The sequence below is a fragment of the Dermacentor andersoni genome, chromosome 2 (assembly GCF_023375885.2).
Source record: "Dermacentor andersoni chromosome 2, qqDerAnde1_hic_scaffold, whole genome shotgun sequence".
Lineage (NCBI taxonomy): Eukaryota > Metazoa > Arthropoda > Arachnida > Ixodida > Ixodidae > Dermacentor > Dermacentor andersoni.
The window spans coordinates 184,689,308-184,708,113 of NC_092815.1; the positions used below are offsets into that span (position 1 = coordinate 184,689,308).

The following is an 18,806-nucleotide window of genomic DNA, read 5'->3' on the forward strand; positions in this document are numbered from 1 at the left end:
GCGTACGTATAGCGTGGGTGTGCGTGTGTGTGAGAGAGAGCAGACGCCTATGTATTTCGCAGTAACAGTGCAAGAAGCACTGCAAGCCGTTGTTCTCTGTCCATAGCGCGAAACTGCGTCCCGAGAATGTATGCCTCTGTGGCAAGCGCCACTGCGACGGGCGAGGGAACTGGAGCGACTACGCCCTCTCTGTACGAGGGGGGGATGGCCTAGGAAAGCAAGCACACTCCGCCAACTCAATAATTATACAACGATAGGCGCACATAAACTTGTAAACTGTTTTCTTTTTTTTTTTGTTGAACGCTGCCCAGGATATATAACTGAATAACTCATTTGCAAGTTCAATAATGGTCGAGAGATCATCACTGTTGCATGATGCGCAAGATGGAGCTAGCATCATTCACTGGAGCTAGTTGGCCACGGAGGCGCACGAAACACTTCCAGTGTACTTGGCTTCAGTTCATGCAGATTTGTGCCATTGTATATTTGAAACAAAGAAATAAATAAAGAAAAACGAGCCCCCTCATTTCGGCTCTTCTTGAAGCTCACACACACAAACCTTATACACCGACATTCAATGACTTAAGAATAAATCAACATGACGTCGTCAATGACGTTTCCGTGGAGCAAAAATCAACGCGAATATCACTGACTATATTTTGTGTAGGGTCAATAATTCATGACACATAATAAAAAAATATTTATTCAACATTCACTCAACGATACACTTAAAAAAAACATTGTCATTTTTTTAAGCTTTGGTGCTTGCTCCCCGTTTTTGTCACAGCAAAAAATAACTGGTAACAACGCATCTCTGTCATCTCACGCCGAGGCTAAAGTTCCACTGATGTACTTGCATAATTAGAGATAACAGACTTGTTTCGACGTCATGAGCCGCGATAGTGCTTTTGAGATGGCGCCACAACATTAGGGTTGCCGATGCGCTGACGACGACGAGTGTTTTAAAACTTTCACTCAAGCATTTTTACATCCACGCTTGATGAATTCCGCGTGATAGCGTGCTAAAACAATGATCGCTCAATATGGCAACCCGCTGTGGTTGCTCAGTGGCTATGGCGTTAGGCTGCTGAGCACGAGGTCGCGGGATCGAATCCCGGCCACGGCGGCCGCATTTCGGTGGGGACGAAATGCGAAAACACCCGTGTACTTAGATTTAGGTGCACGTCAAAGATTTCCGGAGTCCCCCACTACGGCGTGCCTCATAATCAGAAAGTGGTTTTGGCACGTAAAACCCCATATATTATTACTCAATATGGGAATCGATCTTCCATGGAAGGTTCCGCATGCGCACTGGGCCTAACACATGACATGTCACGCAAAGCTGAAACACACCCAGTGTGTGTTTCAATGCTAGCCGTAGATGATTAAGTAGACAGCTAAGCAGGTTTTGCGACTCGTTACAGTTCTGACAAAGCCGGCTTTGCGAAGTTTGCATTGAAATGAAAAAAAAAGGTCTAGGCTATTCTGCTGTTAAAACAAGGAGGAGGGGAGCTGAGAAGAAAGCTTCAAACTGAAGGAAAGGTCGCCCGAGAACCACAAAACATTACCACACTTTCCTATGCGCTTGATTTAAGCCACGTTGTGTTTTCATGAATTTATACACCAGAAAATCGAGGAAATAGCGATGATATGTGGCTCATCATAGTCTTGGTTCATTTTGTGCCATGAAGCCATACCACGCGGTCACCCCTAGAACAGTTACAACCTCCCTCTCTTTTATCGCATAGACTGCATAACTACAGCTACACCCGCATTGGCGGCACTACACATGATTTCAGCTTCTCCTCATTCCCGCGCGTCTTTTGCGAACATTTACTCAAACATTTCATTGATAACACTCAGCCCGTCCGCTCGCTAACGTGATTGATACAACTTACGTCTTATGTTTTGCGTATGTATAATCCATTGCGCATTTCCGTTATTGTGTTCCGTGATACACAGGTGTTGTCTTGTACTTCATATCATTTCTTCCGAATTGCAACATATTGCAATCTAATATCCGAGATCATTAGTTTTGTACTTAGCTCTGCCTTGCTGTACTTGCCGTTATGTTTCTTTTTATTGTTAAACTACTTTGTGTAGGTTTTTTGTATTGGACTCCCCTTACACAATGCCTATGTTGAGGTCTGTAAAGTGTAAGTAAATAAAAATGAATGAATGAATGAATGAATGAATGAATGAATGAATGAATGAATGAATGAATGAATGAATGAATGAAGTGATATTACGCGCTTTGCTTACTTCTTTATGTCGACGTGAGATGGCGTCAACTTTCCGAAACGACTTCCGGATGCCTTTGTTACTTTGGCACGAAGATGTCTTCTTAGCTGTCAACGTAGAGTGTGTCCTGGACTGGCTAGAATTTGAACACACATTTAAGAGGAAGCTTTAGCTCGCAGGCTCCTATTCAAGTACACGGGAAAAGTGAAATCGTTTTTATCGGCAACGACGGCACCACATTTGATGAAGATTGTTGCATTTAAAACAAAAGTTAAAGTCTAGTGACTGGTAGAAGCGAATTTTTATTTCAGCCTTCAAATTTTTAATGAAAATTATTTAAATCGCCAATTTTGAGTAAACTAAACTATGAAGTTTACAACTCTGTGGCTGAGCAATGAAAAACGATATCGCAATTTTGTAAAATGCACCTATAGTAGGTATGAAGCGGTCATATCTAGAGTATCAAACATGACTCTCAAATGCAGCACTACTACGTGAGTAGGACTTTGTAAAACCAAGTCTTTTCCCCTTTGGACTTTCTGACGGATGCAGTTTACAAAACTGCAATATGCATATTTGGTGGAGAGTTACGGATTCGTAAACTTGGTGCTTATATATTTTTTCAACCTTACCAATGTTCGGCAATTCTTGTAAAAACATCAAGGTCACAAATCATATTTTCGCTTGGAGCAGTCACTAAAACTTAACTTTTTCTATCAAATGCACCAACTCTCATTAAAATCGGCCAAGGGTTTAACTCAGAAAAGCATTTCTGCGTTTTACATATATGTTAATAGACATCGGTGGAGTTGGGGACGAGCGAAAGCTTCCTTTAAGTAGAATCAGATGACTGAAGCGTCGTTGCTGTCCTTTTGTTTTATTAATCACGAAAAGATCCAAAGCATGCGAACGGAGACAAAAGCCAGGCACCACGGAAGGTTCATTCACTGAAGAAATCGCAATACCCTTTGAAGACGCCATGTTTGAGCCGAGAACATCAAGTGCGTTTCACAGAGCCAGGCTGCGGTCCACACACGCTTGCGCGCGCGCTGCATCAAAAGCGACCTGCAGGAGGAGGACGTCACAAAAGGAAGAGACTACATTTTTCGCTGCTGCTTCACTAAACACAGTCTCATCAGAGGGCTTAAAATCAGCTTTTAGTACGAACGCTACCGGGTGCACCATTTAACGCAAAACAAGCTATTTACGAAAAAAAAAAGAACTCTGATGCACGCATTCTACGAGTATGTTCGGTCGTCAGTCCTCTTCGGCCACCAGAGGTGCGATCCTAAAATGATCGCGTGGCCTCGAGATTGATCAGAATCGCGTTTGTGCCGACCAAAACACCATTTTCACCAATCATTTCAAGAAAAGAGCGCTACGAAGACGCGGACTAAAAGAACGTGTACGACGGACAGACGCTACCGTTTTTGTAGCGCTCTTTAGCGCCTGTCTGTCGTACATGTTCTTCTTTTAGTCCACGTCTTTGTAGCCCTCTTTTCTTTTTTTTCAATTATGTTAAACCAACTCGCCCCCATGTAGCTTGTGCTACCAATCATTCGAGACGAACTGAACAATTCGCTTTCCAAAGCAATATACGATCAGGCCCCTGATCTATGGTTACTATGTCTATGGTTACCCAACGAGAAAACTGTCTGTCCGTCACTCCTTCCCGTAAGATGATCGCTTTCAAGATAAAGCCAGCCAGCTGTGGAAGAACACGACGACGTTCACGTGAGCAGCTGCACTCTCTAACCACGTGACGTCTCTCTAACCACGTGACGCGTACAATGAGGCACGCACCACAACTGTGGAGCAGCCGTGGGTTCGGATCGGAACGTCATCAGCGTATCTGGCGCCGCCACCTGCAGCAGTTTGCTTGCCTCATCAGTTTACGTTACGGTGCTTTGCGCAGCAGTTAGTGTCGCCGCAGCGCACTCTCATTTACCGTAATGGCGCCAAGACGACCGCAGCCGCTTAGTGAGGAAGAACGGAAACGCAGCAATGCAGAGTATCAGCGTGAATACAGATTACGCCAGAAACAAATGAACAACGCTGCGTAGAGCGGCGAACCATAGAGTTTCCTACCGGCGAACTACAGCAAACACGCTGCGGAACGCAACAAACAAGAGGAACGACGCCATGCCGACGCCGCCCGATAGTGACGTTCCAGGGAAAGCTGCACACATTTCTTTCATTTCCCTCATCTCCGTCGCCATTTCACCCCGCGTCCACATCCGCTGCCGACTCTCTAACACGAGTGAACATTACTTCTACTGTCTTTTTCTACGTCGTCTCGTGCAGGTCTCACTTACCAGTTTGGTGTTGAAGCCGCGCTTCTCCATTTCACGATTTTTTCGTGGTCGGTCTCGCAATTCTACCAAACACTAGAGCGCACGGCCACTCAACACCATGTCGTTACTACGAAATGCTTCCGCATCATTCAGATAACTCCCCGAAGAGATTGTACGTACAATTTTCTGTTTTGCATTCTTTCCGTCGCTTTTCTTTTTATTTCAATCTCCCATTGCAAAGCTAGTAATGCCTCCAGAGACAACCCGTTGAATTATCTTGAGCGAGCTACATCATGTAAAATGATATTCACCGCCCCTGACTCGTAGCGCGCGAAAAACGTTAAGTGCTGTGTGATTACGCACTCACATCTGCGCCACAGTGCTGCCAAAGGTCATTTGAATAAACTAACATCGCTCTTTGCCTGACTCGGCAACCGGCTCGACATCACGCAGGCTGGCATCACCATGCGAAGCACGCCGAATTGGGCATGTATTCAAGTCGTCGCTCCGACTCGGGCATGCTAGTCTAGTGGTCTGCGAATGGCCACGATCGAATGGTTGGTAAGCAGAAATATGGGCCAATTATTCTTCCCATTTTGTAAAGAACTACAGGTTAGCCTCGTACATGTCCTATATCGACGATCTGTAAACCTCTCTCAACCGCCGCTTTGCAAACCTCAGAGCTTGTAAGTTGTCCTACCAAGGCACGCCGCCAACTTAAGTCTGTGCAGCCCGCCGTGGAGTTTATGTCCAATATGTTGCAACGGTACACATCTTTATGCTAAAACGAGAGTAGGAGATCTGGGGCCCTATAACGTAAAACTATTGCAGCCTGTTTTTATTCCAATCTCCTGATGTAAAATTTACGTAACCACCGACGCAAGCATCGGGCTGTAACCAGCAGCGTTGTTTATAGGATGTCACTTTTTTATTGCGATAGCAATTATGTGGACACTCCAGGCGGATTTCTGCCGTCGCCGTCACCGTCGCAGTGAAGTTCCGTACGAGTGAAATCAATGTGAGGGTGAGACGGCGAACGCGGTTGAATCTCGCGTACGCGAGCGAGGAACGCGGTCAGGATGTGTGGCCTCTCCTGTGGCGCACGAGGCAGGGTGTGAGGCGAAGAAGGAAGGGCGTTCTTCTACGGTGGCTGCTACGGAGCCTCGATGTCCTCCACACCCGGCGCTCCGTACAGAGTGGACGCGACCGCGGCGTCTACTACGCCGTATCCGCGCGAATCACAGACGCCGTAGGGATGGGTTGCCGGCGCTCGTGTGTCTTGAAAGCGGTCTGCGACGTGGAAGTGGCTGCGAAGTCGGTGCCCGCGCAGGCCTCATCTTCCAAGCGATATGCGATGTTTGCAAAGTGCGCGTAGTGCCGGTGCCTTCTTATGCGCTGTGCTTTCGACTTTTCGACCGCGTTCAAGCGAGAGATGCATGAAGTTCAATTGGCTGGCTGCTGCCGCGATTCGTAACTCCAGCGTTTTCACACGCAGTTTCAGCTGTCATCGAGCGACGTGTGTTCATGTTTACCTGTGCGCGCGTGACGCCATGCTGCTTAATTTAGTTAGAAAAACACGTTGACCGGCTAGTTGGCTAGAATTCATGATAGAATGTGTAAGTGCGACTGAACAAAACGCAGAAAGAAGCAGACACAGAAAGACAGCGCTGTCTCCGTGTGTTTGTTTCTTTCTACACGTCTTCGTGCAGCGAGTCACGCTTACGCATCCTAGCATTGTTAATTTTGTTAGTAAGCGAATACTTACAAGTTTATACGGCCGATAAAACAACTCTCCTTACTTCGTACAGCTATCTACTAATTTGCTATCGCCATCGGTGCTTCACTTTTCCGGCTGAATTGCGACTTTTTTTCTTTCAAAGCAAAAGCATTGCCTACATTGAGCAGATTTTCTTATAATATTGGTTGCAAAGAGGCGAGGAGCACGCTCATATGGAGAAGGGTTCGATAGGGCCGAGCCAGCACAGTGAACACAGAGAAACGGGTGAAGAGGGTGGCGCCGGCGTCTGCGATTGGCCTGCTTCCCCTTACTTAGCTTGCGGTGGCTGGTTGAAAATCGCGGCGGCGTGCAACGGGCCGTTAAGAATTCCACGAAAACGAATCCTCAGCAAAGAAGAGTTGACAAAGCGATGTACACGTGCCGAAAGCGCTTGATAACATTATGCTGCCACGGAAAAATATTCATTACACGCAAATAAATCCATACTCCCCGCCGCTCCGAGTAGCTGGTGCCAGATCAATCGGCGGGCAGACATCTTCTATACCTTTCGAAACGGGCCAGTCTCCGGCTATTTAGAAAAAAAATTCAGTTTTGTTCTGCATATCAATGAGTCTTTAACACGCACACGTCACTTCGGCGCAGTGAGTTTTCGCGGTTTTGTGACGTCGCGCGAGAGACGGGTGAAGTGGGCGTAGCCCGAAAACGTGTGATCAATGGCAGAGTATTATAGCGAAAAAAGGCGTCGAATCAGACATAATTATTTTTCTTTCGTTTGGTATATTCCTGCATAATCAGTGTGCACACATCATATCAGATGGGGCATTTTCGCCGTTTTGTGATGTTGCGTGAGAGACAGGTGAAGTGGGGGTGGCCCGAAAATTTTTTGACCGATCAAGGAGGACTTATTGCAGAATTGGAATAGAAATGGTTGGAATATATTTGCGTTAAATCGCCCCTGGAAGGCAGAACAGCAGGCTATGCAAGGAGAAGAGCTCCTACGCTACGCGACGGACGCTCAAGCTGAATGTGACAAAGACTTGTTCCCGAAAGTTGGCACACTGCTCATATTGTTGACAATGTTCGACATTGGAGAGAGTAAAGACATATTTGTGGAACATGACGGCTGAAGAGCAGCTTAATCGGCAGGATCTTACGTCCATTCACTGTGTGCCAGCCAGCGTCGACGAAGCTATGACCGTGTTTGTGGAGAAGCCCCAGCGTATGAAAATTGCGGTGTGAGGCAAACATTCGAACCCGGGACAAAACCACATTTTGCCAAAGAAAAAGTAACCGCAATAAAGGCACCGTGTCCTTACGGTCACTGTTCAAAGCACGTAGGCAGGAAACGGCGTGGCTTAGTAGAATTACCGCGTCGTCTTGTCACTGAACATTCTTGTGTTTCCTACATCTGCAAGAGTACAAACTCTTTTCGCGGAGAAGGTTGCTCTACAGCAACAATATGTTGTGCCCCGCGGAAGCGCCATAAATGCAAAACAGCTATGAAATTACAACTGTTCAAATGGATGGAAAAATAACTTACTAGAGGAACTACAGAATTGGTTCAGACCAAGCAGACGCTTAGAGAATATTGCTACATGCGTCTGGTATTTGCTTGTTTGAACGAAACGCGCGGGCGCCATCACTCGAGAAAAGAGGAGGAAGAACAAACTAGGCTTGCGCTGTGAATCTAACCGGTCAGTGCTGCAACCGCTGTTGTAAATATAACCTGTAAATAGTTGCTCGTCTTACTGACTCGTCCTTCGCATAACATTGTGGTGGAGGTGGAACGTTCCCTGTCCTCGCCACGGAGCTCCGAAGCGGCCGCACCATCGTCTTCTCAGCCATGGCTTCCGATGGCACCACGCCGTCTCCATCTACAGCTGCGGCGCCTGCCATAACGTATGTTACGGTTCCTAGTCTCCGTGATCCTGGGACATTCTCCGCCCAAAATGACGTTGACGTCGACAAATGCCTCAGCATGTATGAGCGTGTTAGCCAAAGCCACCACTGGGACCCTACCATCATGCTTGCCAATGTGATCTTTTATCTGGACGGGACACCGCGTGTCTGGTTTCATACCCATGACGACGAGGTCTCCAGCTGAGAAATTTTCAAAGAGCGGCTTCGCGACCTATTTGGCAACTCGTCAGGTAGCCAACCGGCTGTGCGAAAAGACCTTGCCACCCGTGTCCAGTCGTCGACCGAATCGTATGTCTCCTACATACAGGAAGTGCTCGCGCTTTGCCGGAAAGTCGACAAGCACATGACCGATGTTGACAAGGTGGGCCATATCCTAAAAGGGATCGCGGTCGACGCCTTCCATTTGCTCGTCTATAACGACGTTTCTATCGTCGACGCCATCGTCAAAGAATGCCGCCGCTTCGAGGTAGCCAAAGCCGCCGCGTCGTTCCACAGTTTTCCCGGCTCCCAAACACCCCTACCACGTCCAAGCTTGCTCCGCTCTTACCGCCACACGACCATTTCAAGAGAACGTCACCCGTATCGTTCGCCTTCAGATTGAAGCGGCGAGACCGGCCCCCCTTCATCGACGATGCCCTGACTGTACCTTTGACCACCCGGCCCCCACTATTTCCGTTATTCAAGCCGTTGTGCGGCAAGAAATTGCAAACCTTGGCATCTCTACCGCCTGCTCTGTCTCCCGACCTGGTTTGGCACCCATTCCCATATCCACAACCTGTAGTGACCAGTATTTCGCTCCCACACTACGCAATCCTGCTGAATGGCGAACCCCAGAGGACAAACCTATCTGCTTTCGCTGCCGCTGCGTTGGTCATGTATCCCGCCACTGCCGCACCACCTGGATGCCGCCGTACTGGAGCTCATTTCCTGCTCCTCGCCCAAACGCCGACGCTCGCCGTTATTCACCTCGCCGTCTGTACCCTACTTCTGATGCCCCTGACACGTCGGTGCGATCGCCGTCGCCTCAACGCCGTCGCTGCCCGTCGCCCCGGCCTCGCCGCTTTTCCTCGCCAAACCGACGGACGGAAAACTAGGCCATGCAGCTCTTGGAGGTAGTGCTGCATCATATTCGTCCTGTCCAAATCATCCGTTGATGCTCCTCACTAACACGAACTTAATTGAAGTAGACGTAGATGGTTTTCCATTGACGGCATTAATTGATACTGGAGCCGAAGTGTCCATAATCAGCGCTAACGTATGTCGTCGCCTCAAAAATGTTCTTACGCCTGCCATCACTCGAGCCGTACGCGTCGCCAATGGCTCCACTGTTGCCGTCAGGGGTATGTGCACTGCTCGCATACGAATTGCTGGCCGCCAAGTTCCAGTCCTGTTCACCGTGCTGACCAGCTGCCCTCATGACCTAATCTTCGGGCTCGACTTTCTGACGACGCATTCTGCCCTCATGGACTGTGCCACCGGTACGCTGTCCCTAGCACTCCCTCGTCTTTCAGACGTTCGCCCCGAACAACCTAACACCCTCTGCATACAGCGTTTGTTCGCTTACCTCCAAGAGCCCTAAACTTCGTTGAATTGGCCTCAACGGCAACCGTGCCTGATGGCGACTATGTCGGCGCACCTGTTCTTGATCTCTCCCTCGCGTGTGACATCTCTGTGCCACACTCCGTCTTAACCATAGAGTTTCTCACTACATTACCTAGAGGCAAATCTGGCGTTGCTGCGCTGTGGTATGCATGGGAATGCCGGTATATTGTGGATTCGGATTGGCATCATTCTCGTAGAGACAGGACACCTTGAATACGTGCTTGGCAAGTACCGTTCGGTGTGTCACAATGATTCATTTTCTACTAGAACAGCACGTGAAAAGCTGTTTTAGCTTTATTATTACGCGAAAACATGTTTTGTTTAACTATGAGAACTTGTTATTGTGTGTACGACTACATGTTACGTAAAAAGTATCAGCGGGCCGCTAAAGTTGGAGGACAGACGACAAGGTTCGCGCTCGCTTTGAATCAGTTGGTCGTCTGTTCTTGCTTTTCTTCGCTTGGTCATGCATCGTGGGTGAGTAAAGATGTAATATGCGTGAATGGAAACATTTTATGAAGATTTTACTTTGAGAACGCGTTATTTGCGTAGCCATATCCACGTTTTAGACGAAGCCTCTTACAACACCAGCCAACACGAGCCTCGCAGACACATATACCGTCATTCCCATGACGGCACAGTGCCCCCTTAAGAAACTCCCATAGACGGTGGCGCCAGATTACCCTCTAGCTGTTATAGTGAGAAACTCTATGGTCTTAACCCTTGCCGCTAATAGGATGTGTCTCCTCGTTATCAATTTTGGCTTGACGAAGCAAGTGTTACCTAAAGGCATAGCGGTGGCCACGCTCCGGTCAGTGACTGACGAACACGTCGCAGCTTTTGCAGCCACCATGTCTCCAAATCCTCCTGATTACCCGCAGGATGCCTTGAAGCTCGACGGCCCATTACTTCCCATGGTCACTCCGAATCTCGCACCTGACCAAGCAGCCGCCCTCTATCGACTTTTGCTCTCCTACCACGACATATTTGACACTGACAATCGACCACTTGGTCAGACGGAAAAACACTGGGGATGCTGTTCCGATTCACCGCCGACCGTGTCGCGTGTCCACGGCAGAGCGGCAAGTTATTCAGCAGGAAGTCAACAAGATGCTCGCCAGAGGCATTGGTGAGCCCTCGTCGTGTCCTTGGGCGTGGCTGGTCGTGCTTGTCAAAAATAAAGATGGCACGCGGCGTTTCTGCGTTGATTACCGCCAACTCAACCGACTTACTAAAAAGCAAGTTTACCCTTTACCACGAATGTACGACACTCTTGATTGTCTTCACGGTGCCAAATACTTTTCGTCCATCGACCTTCGATCTGGTTATTGGCAGATTTCCGTCGATGAGTAAGACAAAGAAAAGGCCGCTTTCGTCACTCCAGATGGCCTCTACCAATTCAAAGTTATGCCATTCGGTTTGTGCAATGCCCCCGCCACGTTCGGACGGATGATCGACTCCCTGCTTCAAGGTTTCAAATGGTCAACTTGCCTGTTACCTCGACAACGTCCTTGTATTCTCTCCTACATTTGAGACGCACTTTGAGCGCTTCGCAGCTATCCTTGACGCCTTCCGCAAGGCTGGGCTCCAATTAAACTCATCGAAGTGCCACTTCGGGCGCCGACAGATTACAGTGCTAGGCCATCTCGCCGACGGTTCGTGAAAGATTTCCCAGCAAATACTCGACCACTCACTGAACTTCTGAAGAAAGACGTACCTTTTACGTGGAGTTCCCCTTACGCTGCCGCATTTTCACGCCTTATCACGATTCTCACCAATCCCCCGGTCTTGGCGCACTTTGACCCGTCCGCACCTACAGAGGCCCGAACCGATGCCAGTGGTTATGGGATAGGCGCCATTTTATCGCAACGCCAACATGGACACGACCGCGTTATAGCCTACGCTAGCCGTCTCCTGACACCTGCAGAGCGCAACTATGCCATTACTGAGCGCGAATGCCTTGCTCTCGTCTGGGCTATTTCAAGGTTCCACCCATATTTATATGGCAAGCCCTTCTCAGTAATCACAGGCCATTATGCGCTCTGTTGGCTTTCGTCGCTCAAGGATCCTACTGGCCTGCTCGGTCGTTGGGCCCTCCGACTACAAAAATAACCCTACACAGTCACAAGTCGGGACGCCAACACCAGGACGCAGATTGCCTCTCTCGCTACCTAGTCGAAGACGCGACCTCTACGTCTGATACCGACACCGACGCCTGTGTTCTCTCTGTTTTTCCACTGCTCCATGTCGCCGACGAGCAGCGCCGTGACCCGTCTTTGCGTATCATCACTGGCCGCCTGGAATCGTCACTCGCCGACAGTTCCCTTCGCTTATTCAGACTTCAAGATGGCGTACTCTACCGCCACAACGTTCACCCCGACGGCCCTGCATTACTTCTTGTGGTCCCTAAACATCTTCGCTCGGCTGTTCTACACGAACTTTACGACCTCACCACTGCCGGTGACCTGGGTGTGTCAAGTACCTGCGACCGGATCCGCCGACGCTTCTTTTGGCCAGGGCTTGCTTGCTTCGTTCGAAGATACGTAGCTGCGTGTGAGAAATGTCAGCGACGCAAGACACCATCGACGCTCCCTGCTGGGTACCTTTAACCACTCGACATTTCCGCGGAACCATTTTTTCGGGTTGGTTTGGACTTACTTGGCCCGTTTCCTCTTTCTACCTCTGTGAACAGGTGGATCGCTGTGGCCACGGATTACGCCACGCGCTACGCCATCACCCGAGCGCTTCCTACAAGCTGCGCCGCAGATGTCGCCGATTTTCTTCAACGTGAGGTGATTTTATTACATGGAGATCCGCGACAACACCTCACAGACCGTGGCCTGACATTCCTATCAAACGTTATCGCGGACATACTGCAGTCCTGTGCCACGAGGCACCAGCTATCCACGTCATACCATCCGCAAACAAATGGCCTCACGGAGCGTCTCAATCGCGCTCTCACAGACATGCTCGCGAAATATGTCTCTTCAGACCACACTGACTGGTACCTCGCTTTACCGTTTGTCACATTTGCTTAAAATTCCTCGCCCCACGACAAAGCCGGTTATTACTCATTTTTCCTTCTGTTCGGCCGAGAACCAGTGCTGCCCCTCGACACAACCCTCTCTGTTCACGCGGCACCGACCAGTGAATATGCACTTGACGCCATCGCCCGCTCTGCCCACGCAAGGGAAATTGCGCGTGACCGCCTTCTGAAATCCCAAGACAGTCAAAGGCGTCTGTACGACCAGCGCCACCGAGACGTGCACTTCCCGCCTGATCCTTTGGTGCTTCTATGGTCTCCGTCGCGTCAGGTCGGCCTGTCAGAAAAACTCCCGTCTCCTTACACAGGCCCATACCGAGTACTTCGTGCCGTGACTCCGGTCACCTACGAGATCGCCCATGACGCCCCATCTGCTTCCCAGTCCAGTGATATCGTGCATGTTACACGGCTGAAGCAGTATCACTCTCCCAGTGATGTCATTTAGACGCTTCGGGACGTCGCTTCTGCCGCCGGGGGATTATGCTACACGCGTGTGGTATTTGCTTGTTTGAACGAGGCGCGTGAGCGCCATCACTCGAGAAAAGAGGAGGAAGAACAAACTGGACTCGCGCTGTGAATCTAACCTGTCAGCGCTGCAACCGCTGTTGTAAATATAACCTGTAAATTGTTACTCGTCTTACTGACTCGTCCTTCGCGTAACAATGTTTGCACTAACTCAGTGCATAGATATTTCAGTAGCGCAGAATAGACCTTTATGGATAGAATTTGTAGATATGAAAGAACCCTACGACAACGTACACAGGGGACTGTTATGTGATATTCTCAAGCACGAAGGCATAAATGACGATTTCGTGGAGTTGCTGAATGGTAAATATAGAGATAACCGAGTACAAATTGGATGAGAAGGCCAGCAATGTAATGAATTGGTGGAAATTTGCGAATGACTGAAGCAAAGATGTCCTCAGTCTCCGTTGTTGTTCAGGCTTTATTTTAGGGGCGCAGAAATAAGACTGTAAAAAGAGTGAATTAGGGTTTGGTTTATCCCAATGACGTAATGGACAGATGGTGGGACAGAAGGCCAATCGTCTGATGTATGCGGACGACATAGTGCTACTAGCGGATAACGCAGGAAATTCACAGAAAATTGCGAATATCTGTGGCAACGCGGCAAATATGGACCTTAAGTTTAGCACAGGAAAATCGGGAATTATGATCCTTAATGAAAAGGCGAGAAATTATGAGGTGTTAACTCAACAGCAAGCCATACCCATAGTCAAGCAATATAATTACCTCACGTATAAATAAACGAAGGAAAGACTTACTCAAGCACTCACCAAGATTGTATGAAAATGAAAGGAAACGGAATGCAGCAATACTGCAACATAGAACACAGGCACGTACCCAGGGTTTTTTTTTCAGGGGGGGGGGGGGGGGGCAACCCAAGGTAACTTTTCTATGCAAATGAGGGGGAGGGTACTTTTACTAGTACAAATGTGAATAATCCCACCATTCGCCATAAATACCAGTAAACCCACAAAAGAGAATTGAAATAACGTGTATCTCACAGGTACGCCTGTGAGATACACCTCTTCTTTACTTGGCAAACAGCGAACCACATCAAATGGACTCGTGCATGAAAGATGGGCAGGAAGAACCTTGCCAAGAACAAGCTAACAAGCGAAAGTGCAAAATAAAGATTTGTAGTAGGGTTTTTTGAATTAGCTCTGGAAGAATTATACAGAAGTGATTATTTTTTCAACAATCAGTTCTTTTGGATCCCTCGTTTGCTGCTCTACAAGTGTCAAAACCGACTCGTGTTGTTATTTGGGAAGTTGCGTAACGATGCGTGGTCACCAGTCCCGTACAACGGCGTAGAGCGCAGGACGCTGCGATTCTAGACCTACTGCGCCCACCACGGAAGGTTAGAAAAACACCCCCATTAGCACAACAGGGAAGTGGCTACGTCAGGCGGTTCGATTGATAAGTGTAGAAGCGTCATTCAAAACACACGGAATTACCTCCACATCCGGCGGCGTTTTCTCTACTTCCTTTATAAATAAAAAGATGTTGATTAATAAATATTTTTACACACAGTTTTCGCTTTTCCTCCCTGTTTGGCTGTCACCTTGGCTTTCTCCCTTAGTAGATAGCTTAATTTCTCATCTCCTTGCGACTCTTGTTTCCAGTAGCCAATTTTGCTCGAAAAGCGCTGTACAATTAGGGAAAGACCAGACGAAGTAACGGGTGACAGTCATGTTGCTTATGGTTTGAAAGGTTATTGCAATGTCTGAAGTTGGACCTGTATCGCAATATTTTATTTTCCACCTTATCTAACGCATATCGCGGATATATGGTTCCGAGGATCTGCCAGCGTCGCGGCGAGCCGTAACTCGAGGAAACAATGAAGCAAAAAGAAAAGTTAAGCGCAATTGTCGTTTTCTCCGGCCACAACTCGTTTCACAAGCATACAGACCAGCTGACTATGAACCGAATCCCTTTCCTGGCCCCTGGATCAGTCTAAACAAAGAAGGTTGAACTAACGAAGCAACAGCGTTGCGCGTGATCGTTGAATAGATGGTGAAATAAAAATTGCGTTGGGCATCATAAATAAAATACTATAATTAAAACAATAAACTACGCCCTGCCTGCTGCAATAGATGGTGACAACTGAACTGATCTTGAGTTAATCGCGCGTGCACCGAATCGATGAGAAAACTCTTCTCCACACCCCAAAAGATGCCGATAACTACCGCCATCCAGAAGGAGTGAAAAAATTGACAACTATTCTACTCTGTGAAGATAGAATGGCAGCGAAAGTTGACAGTAAAGCTTTCAAACGAAAAGCAAAGTGTTTCACATCCGCTGCGGGTCGGCCTGAAGGTAGTGCAATATCGGGCCGACCCGTGGCAAAGGTGAAGCAGGCGTTAAGCACTCCCCATACGTGGGCCGCTTCCGAAGATAGTGCAACACCGGGCCGACCCACGGTGGAGGTGAAGCAGGCATTAAGAACTCCCCACACGTAGGCAGATCACGAAGATATTGCAATACCGGGCCCACCCGCGCCGGAGGTGAAGCAGGCGTTAAGCGCTCCCCATACGTGGGCCCATCCCGAAGACTCCGAAGGGCGCGTTACAGGTTCCCGACTCCACAGGGGTATGTGCCATTGATATTGGACCCTTTTTGTACTATCACCAGGATCGGGCCACATGATAATTTTTCTGTTAACGGACGGCGAAAAAAAAACACTGCGGAAGTTAGTCATACACTGCTTTCGCTGTAAAAGGCAGCAAAATGTTGACCGCCGAGTAGATGGATTTGTCGGCGCTTTAGGAATGTGTGTGAGGGTGGTGGCGTGGGCGGATAGGGGGCGGGGGGGGGGTATGTCGCCTAATTTCGGGGAGGGGAGCCTGGGCCCCCCCTGCCCCCCCCCCCCCCCCCATGGGTACGTGCCTGATAGAACACTTCGGGGCCACAATAAATATGAAGTGTTGCGCGGAATCTGGAAAGGAGTAATGATGCCAGTCCTAACGTTCGTAAATGCCATTCTGTACTTCCAATCGGATATCTTGTCGGGTTTTGAAGTTAACCAAATATAGGTAGGCAGGTTGGCTTTGGGAGCGTACGGTAAAACCCCAAATGAGGCAGTGCAGGCTGCCATGGGTTGGGTCTCTTTTGAAGTCAGAGAGGCACAGAGCAAATCAGTTTTGAAGAAAGACTCAGGAACATGGATAAAAAAAAAATTGGCTGCTAAAATGCACTAATATCTGTACTTGAATAATGTTTAGACAGAATGCAGGAAGAAATCAAGAAAGTTGCTATCAAGTACAGGGTAATCGAAAGCGTAAAGAGACAACCAGGAATCATCAGAAAGGAAGCGAGAAAGATAGAGACAGCGAATTGAATGCAAAGAACGGAAACAAAAGACGACGGATATTTATAATAATGGGAAGAAAAAAATTAGACGCACAAATCTGTTTCGATAACAGAAAAGGCAGCGCCTGGCTTTTTGTGGCTCTAGCTGTTTGCCTAAGAACAAAATTTCGGCAGCCTCATATACCCCTGTCACACGGGCAAACTTAAGTGCACTTTGAGCAAGTGCACTTCACCGCCAGTGCCACTCGCAGGCTACCAAACAGGAACGCGTAGTGACACATACTGCCGAATGCACTCGTCGGCGAGTGCGTCCGGGGAACACACTTCGCGGCGGCGATGTGTGCTCGTCGGCGCAGTTGTTTGGCATAGTTGTTTGCCGGAACGCGTCGTTTGTACTGGTACTGGTCAAGTCTTGCCGTGGCTCGTGATGATTATTCATGTTATTGAGGTTGCAGCGAATTACTTCACTTGTACTTAAGTCGATTGTCAAAGATGTTTCCAACAATAACAGATTTTTGCGGACACATTTTTTAAATTAACAAATATATGCTTTGCCTTCTGACTCCCGACCGCCATCGCCACCACTTTGAAAGAATACTTTTCTTTCTCACGTAGCAGCGAGCCACCAAAATGACACTCAGCGCGCTGAAGAGGACTTTCTCAAAGTGCACTTTAGTCTGCCCGCGTGACAGGGGAATTGCACTCCTCTAACACGTGAAGGCGAAAGCCTGCTGTGCACTGTAATTCGCCATCTCGCATCGTCGTGCTGCTGCTTTCGCAGTTCGGCTTCTATGGCTCGTTTTCGGCACATATAGCTGCGGCTTCGCGCGCTCGTATAGCGGGTTCAGACTCGCGCCAATGGCATTTCTCTTCGACTCTAGGTTACGTATGCCTTTCTGTGTGTTCTATCGGTGATTTCAACGCACATAAGCACTGTTCGCTTGATTTTGGTGAGCGCTTGCAGTTTCAGCCTTACGGGGGTGCGAGCCATTGCGTCTTTTCTTTGCTTAGGGAGGCACGAGCTATGGCTTAGGGTGGTATGTGTCATAGAGAGGGCCACGTGGTATTTTTGGACAATTCGACTAGACGCCGCGATTCTGTACATCGTATGCGTGATTCTAATGAATTTATGCACTGTGCGCTTCACTTTTCTGAGCGCTTGTAGCCTCTGCATTACGAGAGGGATGAGCCATAGTACTTTTTGCTTGCTTAGGAGAGTATGAGCCATTGCTGACCATGACAGTTTTTGTACCATTGCACCTGACGACGCGTTTTTTTCAAAGCTATCGGGAGTATAATCCACTTAAGGTTATCGCCTTAAAAATATACCGCAGCAAATAATCGCAACGAGTTGAGGCATGTGTCTGCTCCAGGAAAAATCTGGAGACCACTCCGCACATCCAAATGAAATACGAAGGCATTCACACAGTGAGACCTGTAGGTAGCGTACACTTTCCAGAAGCGCTTCGACATAAAATGGACAGAAGCATCAACTGGTCAGCAGTCGAGATAAGCAAGAGTCGTTAAGAGTATGGGTGAAAAAAAAAAAGCAGGCAAGAGATCAATACGACCAGATTCATTACAGGGGTAGGTAGCGCTACAAGGTAGATAAAGAAGTTTTAAAGAAAAAAACTTTATGGAGTCGTACAAAAATGCTAGAATGAAAAACATGTACAGATTACCTGTTTAAATCAAGCAGGCTAAGTGATTATTTGTCACCGTCCCTTTTCAAAGGGGATGCCAAGACATCATCATGATCATCGCACGTTGCCTCAGTGAAAGTGCGCGAAACCTAAACCACTACCGCTTCCGCCTTGCTTCTGCGCGATCAGCCGTCGGAAACGGAGTTAGGTATTCGCTAACGCACTGTGCTTCATTCATGATGCAGTATGTGAAGTGGCAGAGGGACGACGTCTGCGGTAATTAACTTCAAAAACAGTGACTGGCATATTACGGAATGGTATAAATCTGAGTGACCAAGGGCGCTATAACGTAAAACTATTCCAAACTTTTCCATTCCAAGGGCACTATAACGTAGAACTATTCCAAACTTTTCTGTTCCAATTCTCCAATCAGCCCTCCACTATTGGTCAAAAACTTTTTCGGACCACCCCCACTTCACCTGTCTGTCAGG

At 48.2% G+C, this 18,806-nt stretch overlaps 1 protein-coding gene across 1 annotated transcript in view; it reads right to left on the minus strand.

Moving 5' to 3' along the window:
* Positions 1-3,022: 3,022 nt before the first annotated feature.
* Positions 3,023-18,806, minus strand: part of LOC129387218 (uncharacterized) — a 50,901-nt gene continuing 35,117 nt past the window's right edge. The window contains exon 3 of the mRNA XM_055075979.2: positions 3,023-3,306. The gene's annotated coding sequence lies outside the window, so the exon portion shown is untranslated. The remainder of the gene's footprint in view (positions 3,307-18,806) is intronic.